Source organism: Canis aureus, chromosome 11 (assembly GCF_053574225.1).
Source record: "Canis aureus isolate CA01 chromosome 11, VMU_Caureus_v.1.0, whole genome shotgun sequence".
NCBI lineage: Eukaryota > Metazoa > Chordata > Mammalia > Carnivora > Canidae > Canis > Canis aureus.
This window is the reverse complement of record NC_135621.1, coordinates 5,255,062-5,276,614: the sequence shown is the minus strand read 5'-3', so window position 1 is coordinate 5,276,614 and position 21,553 is coordinate 5,255,062. Positions and strand designations below refer to the sequence as shown.

The following is a 21,553-nucleotide window of genomic DNA, read 5'->3' as shown; positions in this document are numbered from 1 at the left end:
GACCTGGTATAAGAAGGGATATGAGAAAAGAAAACCAGAATAATCCAAATATATTTTCAAGCAGATTAGCTTTAGGAATAGCACATGTGAAAATAGAGAATTTGAAAATTGATTCTCTGAGAATTATTTGAGCCTCCACACTTCTTTTCAAAATCTTTATGTGCCCCTAGAGATATGTATACCTTTTGCTAAAGCTGATGATTTAGGGTAGTTACTAAAAATTAAGATATTTAAAACCTAATCTCAGAAACTACAATTTCATATGTCTCTTATGGGGCCAGCCAGGAATCTTCTCTCTCTCTCTCTCTCTCTCTCTCTCTCTCTTAAACAAACTCATACCAGATGATTCTGATGCAACTTATTCATAGACTGTTTTGCAAAAACAAAAACAAAAACAAAAAAAACCTTTGTGTGGAGAAAGTTAATGCTTAGATAATAACACTAGGTAACAGTTATTGATTGCTTTGCCTGTAGGACTGCTATATGTTACATGTTATAAATATTTATTAAATCCTTACAATTCTATGAAGTAGGTAGTACTGTTATTTTCATTTTGCTTGTGAAGAAATTGAATTAAGAGAAGTTAAATCACTTGTATAAAATATACAATAGAAATAGAGGTGACATGAGAAAACATGAGGTTGGAAAAGAGTCAAGCAAGGTATAGTCTAGAATTCTAGGTTGAAAAGTAGAGATGTTTTTGAGAATGCTATGGGAATCTATGGAATGGTTTTATAAAGGAAAATCATATACTCAGACCAGTCATATTCAATGAAGAAATAGATTTTGCATTTCTAGTAAGTTCTCAGGTGATGCTGATATTGCAGGTCCATGGACCACAGTTTAAGTGGTAAGGGGTCAGGACTACATGGTTCAATATGACAGCTACTAGCCACATGGGGCTTTTTAATTTTAAATTTAAAATAGTTAAAATTAGGGGTGCCAGGGTGGCTCAGTCAGATAGGTATCCAACTCTTGGTCTCAGCTCAGGTCTTGATCTCAGGGTCATGAGTTCAAGCCCTGCACTGGGCATCATAGTGGGTATGGAGCCTACTTAAAAATATTAAAATTAAATAAAATCAAAACTTAGTTCTTCAGATATATTAGCCACATTTCAAGAGCACAACCACAGCAAAGATATAGATAGACTATTTCTACCATTGCAGAAAGTAATAGACAGTGTTGAGTTAAAATAATATTGAAATAGTTCAAGGAGATAACAGTGATACTTTAAACAAATAGAAGATAAATGAATCTCAAGCCTGACTGGATGTGGGTAAAAGGGAAGAAGCAAGGATGAGTCCTGAGTTTTTGAAATGCACAGAAAAATGAGAAACAAAATAGCAGTCATAAGTTCGAGCTGATAAATACTATTTTGAATATACTGAAATGTAAGTGTCTGTGAAATATCCAGATTGAGATGTAGAGTCAGCTGGGCATATAGACAAGGAATTTAGGAAGGATATTGGGCTTAAAATATAAAGGTTTGAAAGCAATCATTTAATTAACATGTATCATTATGGGAAGCCATGGACTTCTTAAAAATCTGATACATATATATCCAACATTGGAGAACCTAAACATGTAAAACAAATAATAAACCTGAAGGGAGACATAAACAGAAATACAATAATAGTGAACTTCTATATCCACTTTCAATAATGGATAGATCATCAAGGCAGATAATTAATAAGGAAACACTAGACTAAAACTACACATTAGACTAGATGGGCCTAACAGATATTATAGAACTTACCATACAAAATCAGCAGAAAACACATTCTTCTCAAGTGCACATGGAACATTCTCTAGAACAGATGATATGCTAGGTCACAAAACAAGTTTTAATAAACTTGATTAGAACCTTATCAAGGCTCTTTACCAACAACAATGTCATTAAACTAGAAACTATAAATTATAAATAGAAGACTGGAAAATTCACAAATATGTGGAGATTAAACAACATGTTACTGAACTACCATGAGTTGAAGAAGAAATCAAAAGAAAAATTAGATATCTTGAGACAAATGAAAAGATAAACAATGCAAAGATAAACAAAACAGATAAATCTTTAATCAGAGTTATCAAGAAAAAAGAGAATCCAAATAAGTAAAATTAGAAATAAAAGAGGAAACATTACAACTAATACCACAGAAATATAAAAGATCATGAGAAACTACTACGAAATATTATACAACAAATTGGACAATGTAAAATAAATTCTTAGAAGCATATAATCTACAAAGATTGAATCATAAGAGATAAAAAAAAAAATCTGAATAGACCAAGTACTAGTAAGGAGACTGAACCAGGACTCTGAAATCTCCCCCAAAAACAGCTTCATTGGTGAATTCTATCAAACATTCAATGAGAATTAATACTAGTATTTCTCAAACTCTTCCAAAACATAGAGAGGAAGGGAACACTTGAAAACTCATTAATAAAGCCAATATTACCTTGATATCAAAATGAGACAAGGATGCCATGAGAAAAGAAAAAATATAGGCCAATAATCCTGATAAACAAAGATGCAGAAATCCTCAACAAAATTTAGCAAACTGAATTCAACAATACATCAAAAGGACTATATACTATGATCAAGTGGAACATGTTCCAGGGAGGCAAGGTTGGTTCAACATCCGCAAATCAATCAATGTGTTACACCACACAAACAAAACAAAGGATAAAAATTCTATGTTCATCTCAACAGATGTAGAAAAATTATTTGGCAAAATTCAACATCCATTCAAGAAAAAACTATTAACAAGCTGGCTATAGAGAGAATAGAAAGATCATCAATAGAACATAGGCCGTATATGATAAGATCACAGCCAACATCATACTCCATGATGAAAAAGTTGTAAGTTTTCTTTAAAGATCAGAAAGAAGACAAAGCTATTCACTCTTGCCACTTTTATTTAACATAGTACTAGAAGTCCTAGCCAGAGGAGTTAGTCAAGAAGAAAGAAAGGCTTCTAAAGTAGAACAACAACAACAAAAAAAGGTAAAACTCTATTTGCAGATGACATGATATTATACAGATACATAGAAAACCCTTAAGAGTCCATCAAAAAACTGTTAGAACTAATAAAGAAATTCAGTAAATTGCAGGATACAAAATCAGTATATAAAAATCAATTGCATTTATATCTATTAATACCAAACTATCTGAAAAAGAAATTAAGAAAACAATCCCACTTATGATTTCATCAAACAGAATAGAATACTGAGGAATAAATTTAATCAAGGAGGTGAAAGATCTGTACACTAAATATAGTAAGACATTAATGAAAGAAATTGAAGAAGGCATAAATAAGTGGAAAAATATGCCAAGCTCATGGATTGGAAAAATGAATATTGCTAAAATGTTAATACTAACCAAAGGAATATCCAGATTCCATCCATTTCCTAAATTCCAACAGCATTTTTCACAGAGAAAACAATCTTAAAATTTGCACAGAACCATAACAGATTTTGAATAGCCAAATAATCTTAAGAAAGAATTAAGCTAAAGATGTCAAACTTTCTGATTTCAAACTGTATTACCAAGTTATAGTAATCAACAGTATGACATTGGCCTAAAGACAGACACATACATGAATGGAACAGAATAGAGAATCTATAAATAAACCCATACATATAGGGTCAATTAATTCATGATACAGGAACCAAGAATATACGAGGAAAGGTTAGTCTCTCTAATAAATGGTGTTGGGAAAAATGAATGGCCACATGCAAAAAGAAAAATAAAAGAAAGAAAAAACTGGTCTCCTATATCACATCAAACACAAAAAATAAATCAGCCCAGAATGGATTAAAGACTTGAATATAAGACCTGAAACCACAAACCCCCCAAAAGAAACATTGAGAAGAAGCAAATTGATATAGGCCTTGGCAATGATACTTTGGCTTTAATACCAAAAGCAAAAATAAATGTTGGAACTACATCAAACTGAAAAGCTTCTGCATGGCAAAGGAAACCATTAACAAAATGAAAACACAACCTACCTAATGAGGGAAAGAATCTGCAAGTCATATATCTGATAAGAGGTTAATATCCGAAGTATATAAAGAACTCATATAACTTACAGCAAAAAATCAATCTGATTAAGAAATGGGCAAAAAAAAATGAAAATCCATTTTCCAAAGAAGACATAGGGCCATACAAATGGCCCACAAGTATGCAATAAGGTGTTCAATATCACTAATGATCAGGAAACACAAATAAAAACCATAATGAGATAATGACAATTATCAAAAAGAAAAGAGATAAGAAGTGTTGGCAAGGATGTGAAGAAAAGGAATGCTTGTGCACTGGTGGTGAGAATGTAAAGTGGTTAGCCACTATGAAAAAGAATATGGAAGGTTAATTAAAATAAAACCACCATATCATCCAAAAATTTCATTTCTGAGTATATATCTGAAGGAAATCAAATCACTTTCTCAAAAAGATACCTGTACCCCATAATCACTGCAGCATTATTTACAACAGCTAAGGCATGGAAACAATATAAATGTCCATTGAAGAATGAATGTACAAAGAAAATGTGGCATATGTACACAATAGAATATTATTCAGCTATAAAAGTGAAGGAAATCCTGCCATTTGCAACAACATAGATGGACCTTGAGGGTGTGAAATAAGTCTGACAGAGGAAGAAAACACATTACCACACTTACATGTGGAATCCAAAAAAAAAAAGCAATCTTATAGATAACAGACAACAGATTGCCGGGTGCTGGGAGTGAGGGGTAGGTGGTGGGTCATGTAGGTAATTGGGATCAAAAGGTACAAACTACCAGTTTGAAGATAAATAAGTTCCAGGGATGTAATACACAGTATGGGGACTATAGTTAGCAATACTGTATTGTGTATTTCCAAGTTGCCAAGACAGTACATCTTAGAAGGTTTCGTGCCAAGGGAAAGGAATTATAACTATGTGAGGTGATAGATGTTAACTAAACTTACTGTGGCAATCCTTTTGGGGTATATACACATATCAACTCACTTTATATACCTTAAATTAAAACAATGTAATATGTCAGTTGTATCTCAGTAAAACTGGGACAAAATCTGATACAACAAAATCTTTTTAAAGTAAAATTCACACAACATGTAATTAACCATTTTACAGTTTGGTGGTATCTAGTACATTCACTATGTTGTGCCATCACCACTCTTCAATTTAAAACCTTTTCATCACCTGAAAACACACTTTTCCCATTAAGTAATCATTATCAATTTCCCCTTTCCTCAGCTCTGACAATCACTCTTCTGCTTTCCATCTCTGTAGAGTTACTTATTTGGGACACTTCGTATAAATGGACTCATACAATATATACATTTTTGACTCTAGCTTCTTTCATTTAGCATAATGTTTTCAAGGTTCATCCAAGTTATAGCATGTTTCAGGGCTTCATTCCTCTTTCTGTGAATAATATTTTATTATATGTATATACCACAATTTATTTTTATTTTTGTGGGTTTTTAAAAAAGATTTTATTTATTTGAGAGTGAGAGAAAGAGAGAGGCACAGAGTGAGCATGAGCGAGGGAAGAAGGAGAGGAAGAAGCAGACTCCCCTGAGCAGGGAGTCTGATGCAGGGCTCGATCCCAGGACTCTGGGATCATGACCCAAACTGAAAGCAGATGCTTAACACATGGAGCCACCCAGATGCCCCCAGAATTTATTTTGAATGAAAGTTCTAAGGATTCACAAACCTTTCCAAAAGGCAATGCATGAAGTCCCCTAAAAATGCACGGACCGTCAAGGGCTCCCAGATTACAAACCCCAAATATGACTGTGCACTGGCTAAGTTCATATGGTGTGAGAATGACAGTAAAAGAAGAGACAAGGACAGAATGCTGGAAGACACCATTATTTAAGGAATGGGTAAAGGAAGAGAAGCCTAAGTCGATACTGGAAGAGAGAGAAAGAATGATACAGTCAAAACAAGCCTCCAAAAAAAGTGAAATTAGTGATATTGTCATATGGTAGAGTAAGAAACAAAACAATACAAAATTTTCTACTAAATTTAGCAAAAGAGAGATCATTGTTGAAATGACTTAATTGAGGTCATAAAGATAGAGGCTAGATCGAGTCATTTGAGAAACAACAGAGGAAGAAGAATATGTAAAAAGTGCATAAAACGGATCCAAAAGACTTAACTGTGAAGGATAGAAGGGCTTGCTGCTAGTGCAAGGCTGAAGACTACGAGTATTTTTGAATGTGAGAACAAAGTATTTTTATATTCTGAAGAACTTAATGCATGAAGAGGTTAATGATAAGGAGCTGATAAATAACTCAAGAAAATAGAAAGGTAGGGACTCCAAGTCTCAGCAGGAAGCTAGCTACATAATCATTGAATTAATATAGGATAGAAACAAGATTTGGGTAGAAGGAAAAGATGTCTGGTGCTAAAATTCTGCTTCATGGGTAAGTACCAGCAGGTTAGCAGATGGCAGTGTTTTTTTTTTTTTTTTTTTTTTTTTTTTTAGATGGCAGTGTTGAAGAGGAATGGAAGGTGATGTTTCTGGATTATGAAACCCTCAAATGATCAGGGATTTCTATAAGAGTGTTCAAAGGAGCATGCTCAGAAAGTGAGGAGCTATGATAATGATAAATAAGCCAAATCTATAAGAAACAACTAAATTAGGGATCCTTGGGTGGCTCAGCGGTTTAGTGCCTGCCTTTGGCCCAGGACATGGAGACCAGGGATCGAGTCCTGTGTCGGGCTCCCTGTGTGGAGCCTGCTTTTCCCTCTGCCTGTGTCTCTGCCTCTCTGTGTGTGTGTGTATCTCATGAATAAATAAATAAAATCTTTTAATAAAAAAAAAGGAACAACTAAATTAGAAAGGATACTCTGAGTTGGCCATTTAACAAGTCTCTTGAGTGTTACCCTTCACAGGGAACTGTGCTAAGGACTTCAGTTATAAATATGGATCTTTCGGTAGTTCTCAACCAGTGATACTACTCAAGAGAATGGTGCTCACACAAAAAAAATAATAATAATAACTGAAGAATTTACAGAAGGCCTAGAACCATATATATGTCTTTAGGAGGAATCAAAAAAATTTAAGCAGCTTTTGTTGTTTTCATTTTGATGCTACCAGATTTATTTGTTGGAGTGATTACCAGTAGCTGGCTATGAGATGCTGGAATAAAGCACATCTATAAAATGGCATGGGAAGAGGGAATGGGAGTGTTCACTATGTCTAAATGTAGAGAAGGGAAAGTAACATGTAGGAGGAGCCTTGCACGTTAAGTCTCTCCTCCAATGTATTTTCTAGGTTTAGAAAGGGGGAGCAGAATGGGGGAGCAGCCCATGTAGGCAACTGTATGGATCATGGAGTCGGAACAACAGCGTAAAGCCATATTTGGAGGGACACGGCATGGATGTTATTTGTACTCATCCCCACAAGAAATTCTGGGAGGTGAGAGTGGAGATTGGGAGATCTCAAACAAAGAAGCAAATGAAATAATGAAGTTTATCTTCGAACACGTTCACTTTGCCACAGTGTAAAGGACAGGTTATTGAGGGCAAACTGGAGTGGAGAACGTCTTCTAAAAAGGTTACTGAGATTACTTACACCAAAGCTGATAAAAACCAAAACAGAGCTGAGGCTAGGGCAATAGGGTGGAGTACAAGGATTTGGCAAAGACTTGAGAAATATAGTGAGTATTAGAAAGGGTCAATAAAGACTCCATGTTCCTCAACATCAACAGCCTAACAGATAGATGGCGGTAACACTGGCCAAGGTAAGAGAGTCCAAAGAACATTCCTCAAGCAGAGGCTAAAGGAAACCACACATATCAAGTAAAATAATGCCAACATAAGAAATTCTCTCTCTATATTTTTTGTTACACACTTAGACAATTGATTATTTCACAGAAAAGTTAAAGCCATATGTGTGACTTGCTGACAATTCGTGCATCTGTTTTTCAGCTTTCAAAGAAGTTCAGCTGCAAATGATGTGAGCCATTCTCTAGCTCACTTACCACATCACATAAACCAGGAGTTGCACAGCCAGGAGAGTTCTGGGAAATATGGACCTAAAGGAAGTCCTCCTCCTTCCTTCTTCCTCATCCCCCTTTGTCTGTCTAAGGCATGAACATTGATCAGACATTTATGGCAGCAACTGGCAGGGTCTTATTCGTTGTGGTGTGAGGATGATTGCTGTGCTCCTCCAACAAAAGCAAAATGGCAGCATTTAAATGAACTGACACATCAGATCTCTTCAGCTGTTCTTTAAAGTAATACATTAATCAGGGGATAAACAAGGTATTGTCACCCTGACAAAATTCTAGAAGGACTGCATCAGAGAAATCTCCTGAAATTACTCCTATTGAATACAAACCGGGGCCTGACATTTTCCAAAAAGGACAATATGTCTCAGAAATTTTCCGCTGCTTCTTTTCTAATCTTTCTAAAGAAGGAATTGATTAGTGGTCTGATTCTACAGAATACGGTGAGTCTCGTCCAACATATTTACCGCCTATACGTTGAATTACTACCCAATATGAGTGTAGTGCAAACGAAATATTAAAAAGCTTCTGTTTATTCTTAGCTTGAGATGAACAAAAATTTGTTACCAAACGAAAATACAGTTTTTGCTTGAGAAAAACCAACACTACTTTGGGATAATCTCATGACCTATTTCAACACATGAAATGGTTGCTTTTGAGTGTGTTTTCAAATGCCACAATTAATGTAAATCTTAAATAATTTACGAAGTACACAAAATACAATGATATACTCTGAAGGTATGTATAGATTATATACAAATAGATCAATATTTGTTTCCACAAGAAATTCCTGTGCCCTTTTTTTACTTAGCTCCCTTATTTATTGAAAAGGTGAAGTTTTCCTTTATTTCCTTGATTTTTATCAAAGCACTATCAGAAGACTTTCCTATTAGATACTTTCCTATTAGATATTAGACTTTCCTATTAGATACTTTCCTATTAGATTGGTGGTAACATAAAATAGTGACTTATTAATGATCTTCAATATATGGGGGCTAAAATCCCATAGTTTGTTATCAACTCGATAGACAAGAATAGAGTAGATCTTAAATATTTGCACCACAAAAAAGAAATGGTAATTATTTGGCAGGATGTAGGTGTTAGCTAGTTGCTGTGGTGGTAACCATTTTGCAATACCTAAGTGTATCAAATCAACATGTTACACACCTTAAACTTAATACCACGTTATTTGACAGTTATGCTTCAATGAAGCTGAGGGAAAAAATAGAATAAAAGGTAGATGAAAACCATGTGGAGTAGATATATGATTGACTCTATTTTACAGCAGATAATTTTTAAGATAATTATGGTAATCTCATCACCTTTGCCAGAAATTGCTTCGGGTCCAATTTTTTTTAATGATCCACAAAACCTGCTAAGATGTGGAAATGTGTTTCTTGTTCTTCTTTTATTTTTTTTTAATATGGAATGATTCATGGATTTGCATGTCATCTTTGCATAGGGGCCATGCTAATCTCTGTCTTGTTCCAATTTTACTGTAGCGCTGCTAAGGGAGAACAATGTATCTTGTTCTTAAAAGAGATATATAAGAAAAGAGAATCTCTCATCCTTATCATCTCTGATATGTGAAAAGTGCCACCTTCCTACCAACGTAATGATAGATGCCATTAAGGAAGGCAAGAGGGGAAAAAAGGAAGAAAAATAAAACTTGAGTCTCTGATACCATTCTTGAATCGCTAAATCAACCAACACTAGAATCTATTCTAACTCTTACTGTCATGTGAAGTAACTGTACATCCTATTGAAGGTCTTTGTCACCGGAGTTTGCTATTTCTTATAGCCAAAAACATACTAACCAGCATGTGAAGCAGTATGTGGAAGTATTAAACAATCTAGAGAGGAGAAGCCAAGTGGGAACACCGAAGCTGTTTCCAAAAAGATAGATTTAGTGCATGATTTTGTAATTTATAGAAGTCACAAGAAGATGAAACTCAGCTGAATAGAAACCTTGTTAGAGCTGTCTGAAAAGGCATATCTGCCCTAGGAAGTAGTAAATTCCCTCTCACCTGAGATTAGCTAACCATCTCTTAGTTATGCTGCAAATTAGAGAAGTTAGACTATATACCTCATGAGTCATTCCAATGCCAGGATTTCTTTGTTACTGTGAAAACTGAAAGAAAGAGTTCCCAAGGGGATGCAAAATCTAGTCCTAAAGCTTAACTGTAAAACAATCTTGCTTTTGTTGTCTATACGGGAACTGCCCTTATATTTTCAGTTCTCTAAACTAAGCATTTGTTGCATCTTTGCAAAGTTTCTAGATAGTGCTAGTGAGAATAAAAAGACTACAGAATTACTATATTAAAGAGTTTAATTCCTAACTAGGATGTATTTTCATTCAGTGAAAAATAAATTCTGGGATACACATTGACTGTCAAAGTTTATGACGGAACTAATAAAGGATATGGTTATAACAGCAAGTAGGGAAATTAATATGAGCTAAAATAGTTGACCTCGAGCTTGACTTTAAGAGTGGATGAAAATTTACCAATGCTGATCTTAATAACATTGCATAGGTGTTATAAAGAGTGCTTTAAAAATGGAGTCAAATGGATACCATAGCATTTTGAGTTAGAGCTAATTATGCAATTGTCAATAATAATAGCTCTCACTATATGTAAGTATTAAATAAAATGTTAGAACTAGGTCAGGATTAAAAATAAGACACAAATTGAATTTGCCTTTGTCATGTTTGAGAAAAATCTATTTTTAATAGCAGGGACAGAACTCGTACCATTAGGAGGCACCTGGGTGGCCCAGTGGTTGAGTGTCCGCCTTTGGCTCAGGTCTTGATCTGGAGGTCCTGGGATCGAGTCTCGGCATCAGGCTCCCTACAGGGAGCCCACTTCTTCCTCTGCCTGTATCTCTGCCTTTCTCTCTCTTATGAATAAATAAAATCTTTTAAAAAAAGAACTCATACCATTATCTAAATAATGAAATTAGGAACTGTTAGTTATTTTACAACACTTTTTTCCTGTTGATGTTATTTGGGAGAAATAACATTTCCAGCAATGTTCCTTCTTTTTTACCTTTTCTACCACATTATTTGTGGTTTACAAAGACCTTGACTATTCACTGTGACTATTTTATAATCCCACACTCTTCTATTGTACCTCACCCTCTTTGCACTGGGCATAAAAAAGCTGAACACTACAAAAGTTCTTACAAACAACAGCAGCAACAATGGTTTTTAGGACTGTTGGAGAGTATATCAAAATTAACCAGGAGAGTACAGTGAAGGGATTCAATAAATTAAACCGGTAATAGGAGAACTACACAGAAACTCCAGCAGGAGTTGTTTATCTAGCTTCAAATCTAATAAATCACATTAATTTAAAAGACAGATATTCTGGTTTTTATTGATATAAACTTTCTGATTTTCCTGCTGTCAGGTACATTAGTCCACTTACCATGTGCAGAGTTCTTAAGAGGGAATAAATGGAGAAAGTATAGCACAAAAAGGCAGAAAGAAAAAGGTAGGGCCAATCCTAATCATGCAGGGTTACTAATAATTCTATAAATCATCCGATCCAACATGACCTCCTGCTGTTACTAGCAGAAATCATGCTCTCATTTGCATTCTAAGAAATTTTCTGTCTTACAAGTAGCGAGAGAAAGATGAGTTCAGCTAAGAGTTCATTATTTTTCCCACAGCCCTCCCTTCATACATGGGTTTTGGTAAAAGAAAGCATTTGCAAAACATGTTCTGAGTATGCTGTGCTCCTTTTGCCTTCCATGCAACAGAATTGATTTCAAACCATTCCATTTATTTAAATTTAAGTTTTAGTTAGTGAACATACAATATAGTATTAGTTTCTAGAGAGTTCAGTTATTCATCACTTACGTACAACACCAACAAGAGTTGCCCTCCTTAATACCCATCATTCGTCTAGCCCATTTCTCATCCACCTTCCTCCAACAACCCTCAGTTTGTTCTGTATCATTAAGAGCCTCTTTAAAAAAAAAAAAAATTTACTTATTTAAGAGACAGAGATAGCAACAAAGAGCACAAGCTGGGAGGGGAGGGGGAAGAGGGAGAAGCAGACTCCCTGCTGAGCAGGGCTTCATCTCACGACCCTGGGATCATGATGTGAGCCAAGGGCAGATGCCCAACCAACTGAGCCACCCAGCCACCCAAGAGCCTCCTATGGCTTGTTTCCCTCTCCTTTTTTTTCTTTTCCTCCTTCTCCTACGTTCATGTGTTTTCTTTCTTAAATTCCACATATGAGTGAGATCATATGGTATTTGTCTTTGACTTATTTCACTTAACATAATACACTCTAGCTCCATCAACATCATTGCAAATGACAAAGTTTCATTTTTTCTTGATGGCTGAGTAATACTCCATTGTATATATACCACATCTTCTTTATCCCTTCAGCAGTTGATGGACATTTGGGCTCTTTCCTTAGTTTGGCTATTGCTGGCAATGCTGCTATAAACATCGGGGATGCACGTACACCTTCAAATCTGTATCTTTGTGTCCTTTAGGCAAATACCTAATAGTGCAATTGCTCTATTTTTAACTTTTTGAGGACCCTCTGTACCATCCTCCAGAATGGCTGCACCAGTTTGCATCCTCACCAACAGTGCAAGAGGGCTCCCCTTTCTCCACATCTTCGCCAACAGCCCTTGTTTTTCGTTTTGTTAATCTTACCCATTCTGACAGGTGTGAGATGGTATTTCATCGTGGTTTTGATTTGTATTTGCCTGGTGATGAGTGATGTTGAGCATCTTTTCATGTGTCGGTTGGCCACCTGGATGTCTTCTTTGGAAAAGTATCTATTCATGTCTTCTACCATTTCTTAATTGGATTGTTTGTTTTTAGGGGGGTGAGTTTGATAAGTTCTTTGTAGATTTTCGAAACTAATCCTTTATCAGATATGTTATTTGGAAATATCATCTCTCATTCCAAAGGCTGCCTTTCAATTTTGTTGATTGTTTCCTTCACTGTGCAGAAGCTTTTTATCTTGACGAAGCCCCAATAGTTCATTTTTGCTTGTTTCCCTTGCCGCTGGCGATGCAACTAGTAAAAAGTTGCTATGGCCACGGTGAAAGAGGTTTCTGCCTTTGTTTCCTTCTAGGATTTTAATGGTTTCTTGTCTCACATTCAGGTCTTTCATCCATCTTGAATTCATTTTTGTGCATGGTGTGAGAAATGGTCCAGTTTCATTCTTCTGCATGTGGCTGTCCAGTTTTCCCAACACCATTTGTTGAAGAGACTGTCTTTTTTCCATTGGATATTCTTTCCTGCTTTGTTGAAGATTAATTGAACATAGAGTTGTGCGTCCAGCTCTGGGTTCTCTATTCCATTGATCTGTGTCTGTTTTTGTGCCAGTACCACACTGTCTTAATGACTACAGCTGCATAATATAGCTTGAAATCTGGACTCATGATGCCTTCAGTTGTTTTTCTTTCTAAGAATTGATTTGGCCATTCAGGGTCTTTTGTGTTTCCATACAAATTTTAGGACTCTGTTCTAGCTCTGTGAAAAATATTTGTTCTTCCAATCCATGAGCATGGAATACTTTTCCATTTCTTTATATCCTCTTCAATTACTTTCATAAGTGATCTTTAATTTTCAGAGTACAGATAGCTCTCTTATCTCTTTAGTCAGCAAACCATTCCATTTTTAACATAAAATCACATCCCAAGAGGATGGACCTACTGCCCTAAAATCAAAATATCTGTTCCTTTCTCCATTGTGTATTCTTGGCACCCTTGCCAGAGATTAGCTGACTCTGTATGTGTGGGATTATTTTGGGGCTCTTGATTATGTTCCATTGGTCTACGTGCCTGTTTTTAATGCCAGTACATACTGGTTTGACTACTATAATATAATTGAAGAGAAACTTCTAAAAGTAAACTTGCTGGTCAAAGGATATGGATATCTATTGTGAATTCCAAAAGTGTTGTGTTAATTGACCTCCCACTAAAATCACCTGCAACTTCTGTTTCTCAACACTTTTGTAAACATTTAGTAAATTTTCCTTAACTTTTGCTATTTTGATAGGTTAAAAAAATGGTTCCTCATTTTTATTTGCATTTCTTTAATATTAAAAATGTTTAAGTAACATAATTTATTTACTGTCAATTCATATTTTTTTTATTCTGGAATCCAACTATATGAGTTATTTAATTTCCCTTGGTTATTTTAAGAAATTTTATATTATTTAGATTAAAAATCACATCATGAGTTACATAGATAAAATGAACATGTATTGAATAACAATCCTAAAATAGGACTTGAACAAAATAATTTTAGTATTATTGACAAGAAATACTATTGTATATAATTTTTCACAATATTTTAAAAATAAAATTAGAAAATTGATGGGTACAATATTAAGTTGGCCAGAATATACAAAAATACTTTCCAATTGTAAGACATTCTATGACATATAAAGAATGTTCTGATTGTATGAAATTTGGGCAAAACTAATATTTAAGTTGGGATTTGAGAAGGAAATGAAACATTCTCATGGCATAGTCTCTGCAGCAAATTTTGGTAAAAGAGTATTCAATTGGACTATATGGCAGACTTAGCAAGTCACTGCAAAAAAAAAAAAAAATCAGCCCATTATAGCCTATGAAAACAGAGAAGAATTATGAGCAAGGGGTCAGAAAACAGAAAATAGAGGCTAGCTAATGAATAAAAATTAAATATAATAAGATTTCATAAATAATGAACTCTTTTGAAATGTACTTTTCTACCAGGGTCCTTTAAAAAATAAGTATTCATTTATTATTCAATAATAGAAATCACAGTATAGCAACAAAACATGTTAACTTTAACATCTTCCTGATGTCTTCAATAACTTCTATATAAATCATTTTACATCATTTACCATGAAGACAAAGTGAAATAAAATGCAGACTTTGAATTTCTTTTAATTTATTGTGGATAGAGTTCATGCTCTACAGTACTTCCTAGATATTATCCTATATGTATTAGGAATGCTGTAAGATGACATTAGATTATTAGAGATTTTGTAGAAATTGCCATCCTCATCTCGTTGTAGATTAGACCAACGCCTTTAAAGGAAGCTACAGAAATTTGAAACTGGATTTAGATTCAGATCTTGGACCCTCAATATTTAAATATATCTATAAAGAACTAGGCCATAAAATGGTACATCTCACCAGTTTTTTTTTCTCTTCTTAACAACCAAAGGCTTTATCATTATATTTAGTGGCTTAGGCTCTTACTGTGATGATCTACTAGCCTTTGTCTTTTTCTTTTTGTACAAATAAGAAAAGTGATAATGAATTATATTCTTGAAACTACACAAATAATTACATTTCAGGGCTGAAATGAAACTAAACAGATAAAATTGCATCTCTCAAATGCAGTAAGTCAGATGTTTTTAGACAATTCATGTTTTTCCTGCACCCTTGAAACTAGGCTGTGTAAAATATATATATAATCTGCAAAAGTGTTTATGCACTTCCTTTATTCTCAGAGAAAACTCCCTTTGGCTGTGACCCTGATAGGAAGGAATGTATCTGTGCGCAGGTGAGCCAGGATGAGTAGATTACAGAAAGCTCATAATGATTTAGAAAATGTAGAGGAGCCATGTGTTCAGGGAATCAGGTTAAAGACAGCCAAATACTCTGCTAACACTACACCTATCTGCTCCACTGGAAACCACACATCAGTAAATTTCAATCTCTCACAGTTTTCTGTAATGATAGCTTGAAGAAAGAAGAAATGTGTTTAATTTTTCTCACTCAATCTTTCAATTTCCTTTAGGAAAGAAGGAACAAATTTATACACCAGGAAGGAAGTTAATCGATACATCATCAACACAGCAAAGACATATGGGGAAAACGTGAACACGTGTGCCTGTCATCTGCAAGTTTTCAAATGGATGTTTTGTATCATGTTAACTAAATATTGGACTTGCTGAAATTTTTCATTTGGAATTTTTGGTATCATATAGATTTTTTTCTAACATACTGCTATCCCTGGATGCTGGTATGGTAGGAAGTAAGGTACTCTATTGTGGAAAAGTTATCAGGATTGGATTGAAGGAGACCTGTTAAGATTCATCAGAAACCAAAGTAATGGTAAATAAGTGAAGCCAGTTGACATCTCAATTGTCCATGTGTAGTAGGCACAACTCTCTTCATCAATCATTTCTTGGTAATGATTTTGCTTAAATCACAATAATATCAAAATTTAATTCAGGAGAAAAAATAGTGTGCCTTTGTTGGATAATATAAATTGGAAAGGAGGCAGGATGCCTGGGTGGATCAGTGGTTGAGCACCTGGCTTCAGCTCAGGGTGTGATCCCAGGGTGCAGGGATAGAGGCCCACATCGGGGTCCCTGCATGGAGCTTGCTTTTCCCTCTGCCTGTGTCTCTGCCTCTCTCTGTGTGTCTCTCATGAATAAATAAATAAAATATTTTTAAAAAATAAATTGGAAAGGGGGGGAAGTGCCTTCTTTTGTGTGTGTGTGTGTGTGTGGTTTTTTTTTGTTTTTTTGTTTTTTGTTTTTTATTTGAAAAGTGCCTTCTAACTGACATAAGCCAATGCCAGTTAACTCGAGGGCAGTTCTTTCTGGCATATTGAAGATCTTGTTTTTTTATAAGGCTCTAGTTTCTTTTATCTGCTGTGATAATGTACTCAGGAACTCCAGGACTCTAATTAGTAAATAGAGGTCTTCACTAATTGACAAAATCAGGCATAGTGCCTCATAATCAGCTGACAAGTCCCACTTAAGCATGAAAAACAGCATTTACTGAGAATCTACAGTGAACACTTACAGAATGAAATAGAAATGAAAATAAAACATGACACAAACAGGTCCTAAGTTCTAGCATTTTATGATCTAAAGCTAATAGAAATATTCTGAAACAACTAAACTATGAGATTTCCTTTAATTTGTTTATATTGTCATTACTTTCCTTTTCATTGTAGGTGTCCTTAAGAAAAGCATCCAAGTGGACGTCAAAAGGTATGGGGTCATGTGACACCAGATGTAGACACACACGTCTCATTGGATAGAAAATACTTGCAAGCACAAATGTGAAATGCCATGGGCTATGGAGGCCTTAGGGAAGGCACAGTTGATAAGAAACAAAAGAAAAAAGAGGTGCATAGTGTACATGTGTGTGTCAGAGAAAGGGGAATAAAAGTGAACATAAAAAATTTTAATTAAAGCTTTTATATTATAGCTTTAAATAAGGAGTATACAACTTTATCAGACATTGGACATGTTAGGGAGTTCCGCTGTCTTTGGCTAGTAGCCTGCAAGAAAGAGTTCCTCAGTCTGATAGTTTTCAGGGGGCTGAATGCTGCCAACACCATGTCTGTTTGGGAATCAGATCCTTCTTCAGTTGGGTTTTCAGCTGAGAACGCAGCTCTGGCTGCCCCTTGACCCCTTGAGTGTAGCCTATGAAAGACTGAACAGAGGACTGAGCTAAGTCACGCTCAGATTCCTGACCCACAAAAAAGATGAGATTGCAAACATATGTCGTTTTAAGCCATTAAGTGTATGTAAATTGTTATGCAGAAATGCACAATATAGATTCCAAACTCCTTAAATGCAGATGCCATGACTATAATGTCTTTGCCCAGCTCCTAACAGAGCTCCTGATCATAATCCAGGTTTAGTAAAATGTTAATAAAACTAATGTCAACTTCACACAAATAAAATTAAGGGTTTAAGTCACTGGCATGTGCATGAATGGAACTTAGGCTATCTTTTAATGCCTAATTTCTAGAAGAATAGTCTTGTGATATAAGACATCTAGGCCTATTTGCCACTTTCAGAGTAAAATAGCAATCAGGTAAATTTGATGATACTAAAGGCCGTGATGGAAAGTAGTTTCTTAATTTTGAGGCATTTTGCAGAGGTTTTGTTTCCTTCAGTTTTTTTTTTTTAAATATAACCACATACCATCAAAAGATGAATGGATAAAGAAGATGTGGTTTATGTATACAATGGAATATTCCTCAGCCATTAGAAACAACAAATACCCACCATTTGCTTCAACGTGGATGGAACTGGAGGGTATTATGCTGAGTGAAGTAAGTCAGTCGGAGAAGGACAAACATTATATGTTCTCATTCATGTGGGGAATATAAATAATAGTGAAAAGGAATAGAAGGGAAGGGAGAAGAAATGTGTGGGAAATATCAGAAAGGGAGACAGAACATAAAGACTGCTAACTCTGGGAAACGAACTAGGGGTGGTGGAAGGGGAGGAGGGCAGGGGGTGGGTGTGAATGGGTGGCAGGCACTGAGGAGGGTACTTAACGGGATGAGCACTGGGTGTTATTCTGTATGTTGGCAAATTGAACACCAATAAAAAACAAATTTATTATAAAAAATAAAGTTGGTTCCAAATAAATAAATAAATATAACCACATACCACTTGCTTATATATTCACTACCAAGTCAAACAGAATTCCTACTGACTGAGATACACTTAAAAGATAACTTTTAAAGACAATACTCAGTGAACAAGAAAATGTTTTCCTCTGTAGCCTCCAGAACCAAAAACAGTCTCCCTACTCTGTCTCTTTTTCTTTTAAAAATGTATTTATTTCTCGTAATAGTAAAGTGCTGGTTTTAAAGAAAGGGGTCTTTATCTTGGCAAATAAAGGGAGAAACCTGGAAGCAATGTATAAAATTGCAGGTAAGCAAAAAGAGGCGTTTAGTTATCAGAACAGATTTCAGCGGAGCAAACGTGAGCAGGGGAGAAAAGGAGTGGATAATAGTCAGCCCTTCTGTTGGCATTTCAAAAACATGACATGATTGTTAATTTGCAGTCACTCAATCCTTAGGAGGCAGTTTCACATTACAGATACTTTTACCAAATGCCTTAGTGGGGCAAGTTCAGTGGGCTGGTTTAAACAAATGTCAATCTAGGATGGACTTGGAAATTGTGTGTAAGGCCAGCATGCATTTGACCCCAGGCTTTACACTTAGAGAACCCACTTTGCCTCAAAAAGTATTAACACAAGAGCCATGTAATGGTTCTCGCTGCATATTTGCAAATAGAGTCAGGACAGAGTCAGGACATTCAGGTGTTATTCTATTCTTAATACTGCAAAGGATTGTAGCCAAGGGAAAAGACTATCCTTACCGTGAAGGGGCAACCCTTACTGTACCTTCTCAAGGGGTACAGATGCCTGGCATAGATATAATTAGTACAATACAGTTAATTCATCCTTTCTGAACTCAAATGTCATATTATCTAAAAGGAATAATTTTATAATTGATGTCAAGGATTTCAAGATTTTTTTTATCATCAGTGTTTACTTTCAAACCTAGAAAAAAATTATTGCAGAGCCTGTAACTCCCCTCTAATTACAAGTAATTGCAAAATTTTGTCTGACAGTGTTTTGACATAACATCACACTAGCTTTTATTTTAAAATCATTTCCCTTTATGAGATCATCTTGAAACATTCAAGAAAGGTTTGTACATTGTGCTTAATTTTGTTGACATCTAGAGAGATGTTCCTTCATTTGACAAAGAGCAATTTTTCAATTGTCAATCAAGACTTTGTAAATTGGTCTCCAAATATTTATCTCTCTGGAATTTCAATGGTTATAAGGAAGAGAAATGAGATTATATATTCATACTGCAGTTAAAACACAAAAGTTTCAAAAATACTCTAAGGCATTCTCCCTTTTATTCAACTCTTTAAAAGAGAAGAATTTAAGCAGTGGAACCATCATCAGTTTAATTAACATAGGAAATGTCTAAGGCAAAGTAAGCAATCTGGGACCTAATAAAAATGCCACAACTGAGTAAAAAGAAAAACAACCTTCAACTTGCTTTGGCATAATCAGGTGTGGATTTTTCTGAGTATATATTGTGCACAATGAAGCCTTGATTAGAACTATCTACGATACCTAACAGAAGTCTCTAATATTCTCATGATAGGAAAAGCAAACAAAAGAGCTTCAGGGAAAGTTTAGAAGTAAATAAAACTCTGAGATAATAAGGAAATATGTCTTCTATCTTAGAACAGAGATGGAAAGATAGCTCTACACTCTCCTCAAATGAAACCTAACATTCACATGCGTTGAACATGATTAAAAAGATTAATCTTTGTCTTTTAAAAATCAAATTTGCATTCTTAGTGGGAACATATACTGATTCCCTTCAGAATGCCTCATCAAAACCTTCCTAAAATTAGCCCCAGATAAGCTATGAAACATCACTCAAGAAATACTTGTCAATTGATCTGTCATAAAAATAACATAAATGAAGTGGCTATTATCTACAGAATGACTATGGGTGGCTGTGAAGACTGGCGTGTCTCCAATAATATTTATCACACCTTGCCCCCCTTATAAGTCAAATAGGGGTACATACACATGTCTATTTCATGGGGTTGGAATGATGAATATTTGAATTAATAAGTGTAAAGCATTTAGGATTGTGCCCAAAACAATCTCTGCCCAGTGAAAGACTTTAGATGTATGCAAGAACAGAGGAAGAAGTCAGTAGATTAGCCGTGGGGAATACCAGAAAGCTTCACAAAGGAAAATGCATTTGAAATATGAATAGGATGTCCTTACCAAGGAAAGAATGTGAGGAAATTTTAAACACATTACTCTCCTGCTGTTTAAGTCCTTCAATAACTTTCCCAAGCTATACGTACATGTTTGTGGATAATGTATGTGACATCCTCCACATATATAGACAATATGTAAATAGTCTACTTTGGCTTTAAAATCCCATCCTGGCCTGGCTGGTTAGATTTTGCTAATTGTGCACACTCATTTGTCACGCTTCTCATCCGATCTCTCCACTCAACATGCATGTATTTTTTTCAATTTAGTCCTTTGCATGTCTCTCAACCTGAGTTTCTCTTCCCACTGCCTTTTTCCTTGCCAACTCTTACTCATCATTTCTGGACTCAGCTTCATATCATTGCCTCTAGGAAGCCTTAAGGATCTTTCTAGATTTAGCTGGATGAGCCTGCTGTATATTTCTACTGGACCTGTGCACTTTTTTCTATCGGCATGTTACTAATTACCAGAAACTTAGCAACTTAAAATAAAATAACATTATTGTCTCAGAGTCTGTGGGGGCAGATGTCTGAGCAGGGTTGGCTGTGATTTCTGTTTGGGGATTCACAAAGCCGATCAAAGCACTGGCCAGCTGGCTGGGCTCTCCCAAGTTCATTCAGAGTGTTGGCAGATTCAGTTTCTCGTGGTTTTGAGGGTTCTCCTTTCCATGCTAGCTGTCAACCAGGGACTACTCTCACCTGCTAGAGGCCTCCTACCTGGTGGCCTCCTCCATCTTTATTTAAATCAGCAATTATACTTCAAATCTTTCTTATACTTCAGTATCTCTGACTTCCCCTGCTGCTATAGCCAGAGAAAACTCTCTGCTTCTAAGGGGCCTACGTCATTAGATTGAGCTGACCGGATACTAACTAACCTAAAACTAACAGATTAAAAATCTTAATTACATATGTAAACATTCCTCTCACCATAATGTAATCACAAGGAGAGTGATATGACACAGAAGAATGATTT

The 21,553-nt window shown here is 35.4% G+C and overlaps 1 non-coding gene across 1 annotated transcript; it reads right to left on the bottom strand.

Annotated features, from left to right (window-relative positions):
* Positions 1-9,443: 9,443 nt before the first annotated feature.
* On the bottom strand, positions 9,444-9,546 carry LOC144324463 (U6 spliceosomal RNA). The gene has a single exon (XR_013389969.1). It is a non-coding gene; the product is annotated as a U6 spliceosomal RNA (small nuclear RNA).
* Positions 9,547-21,553: the final 12,007 nt, after the last annotated feature.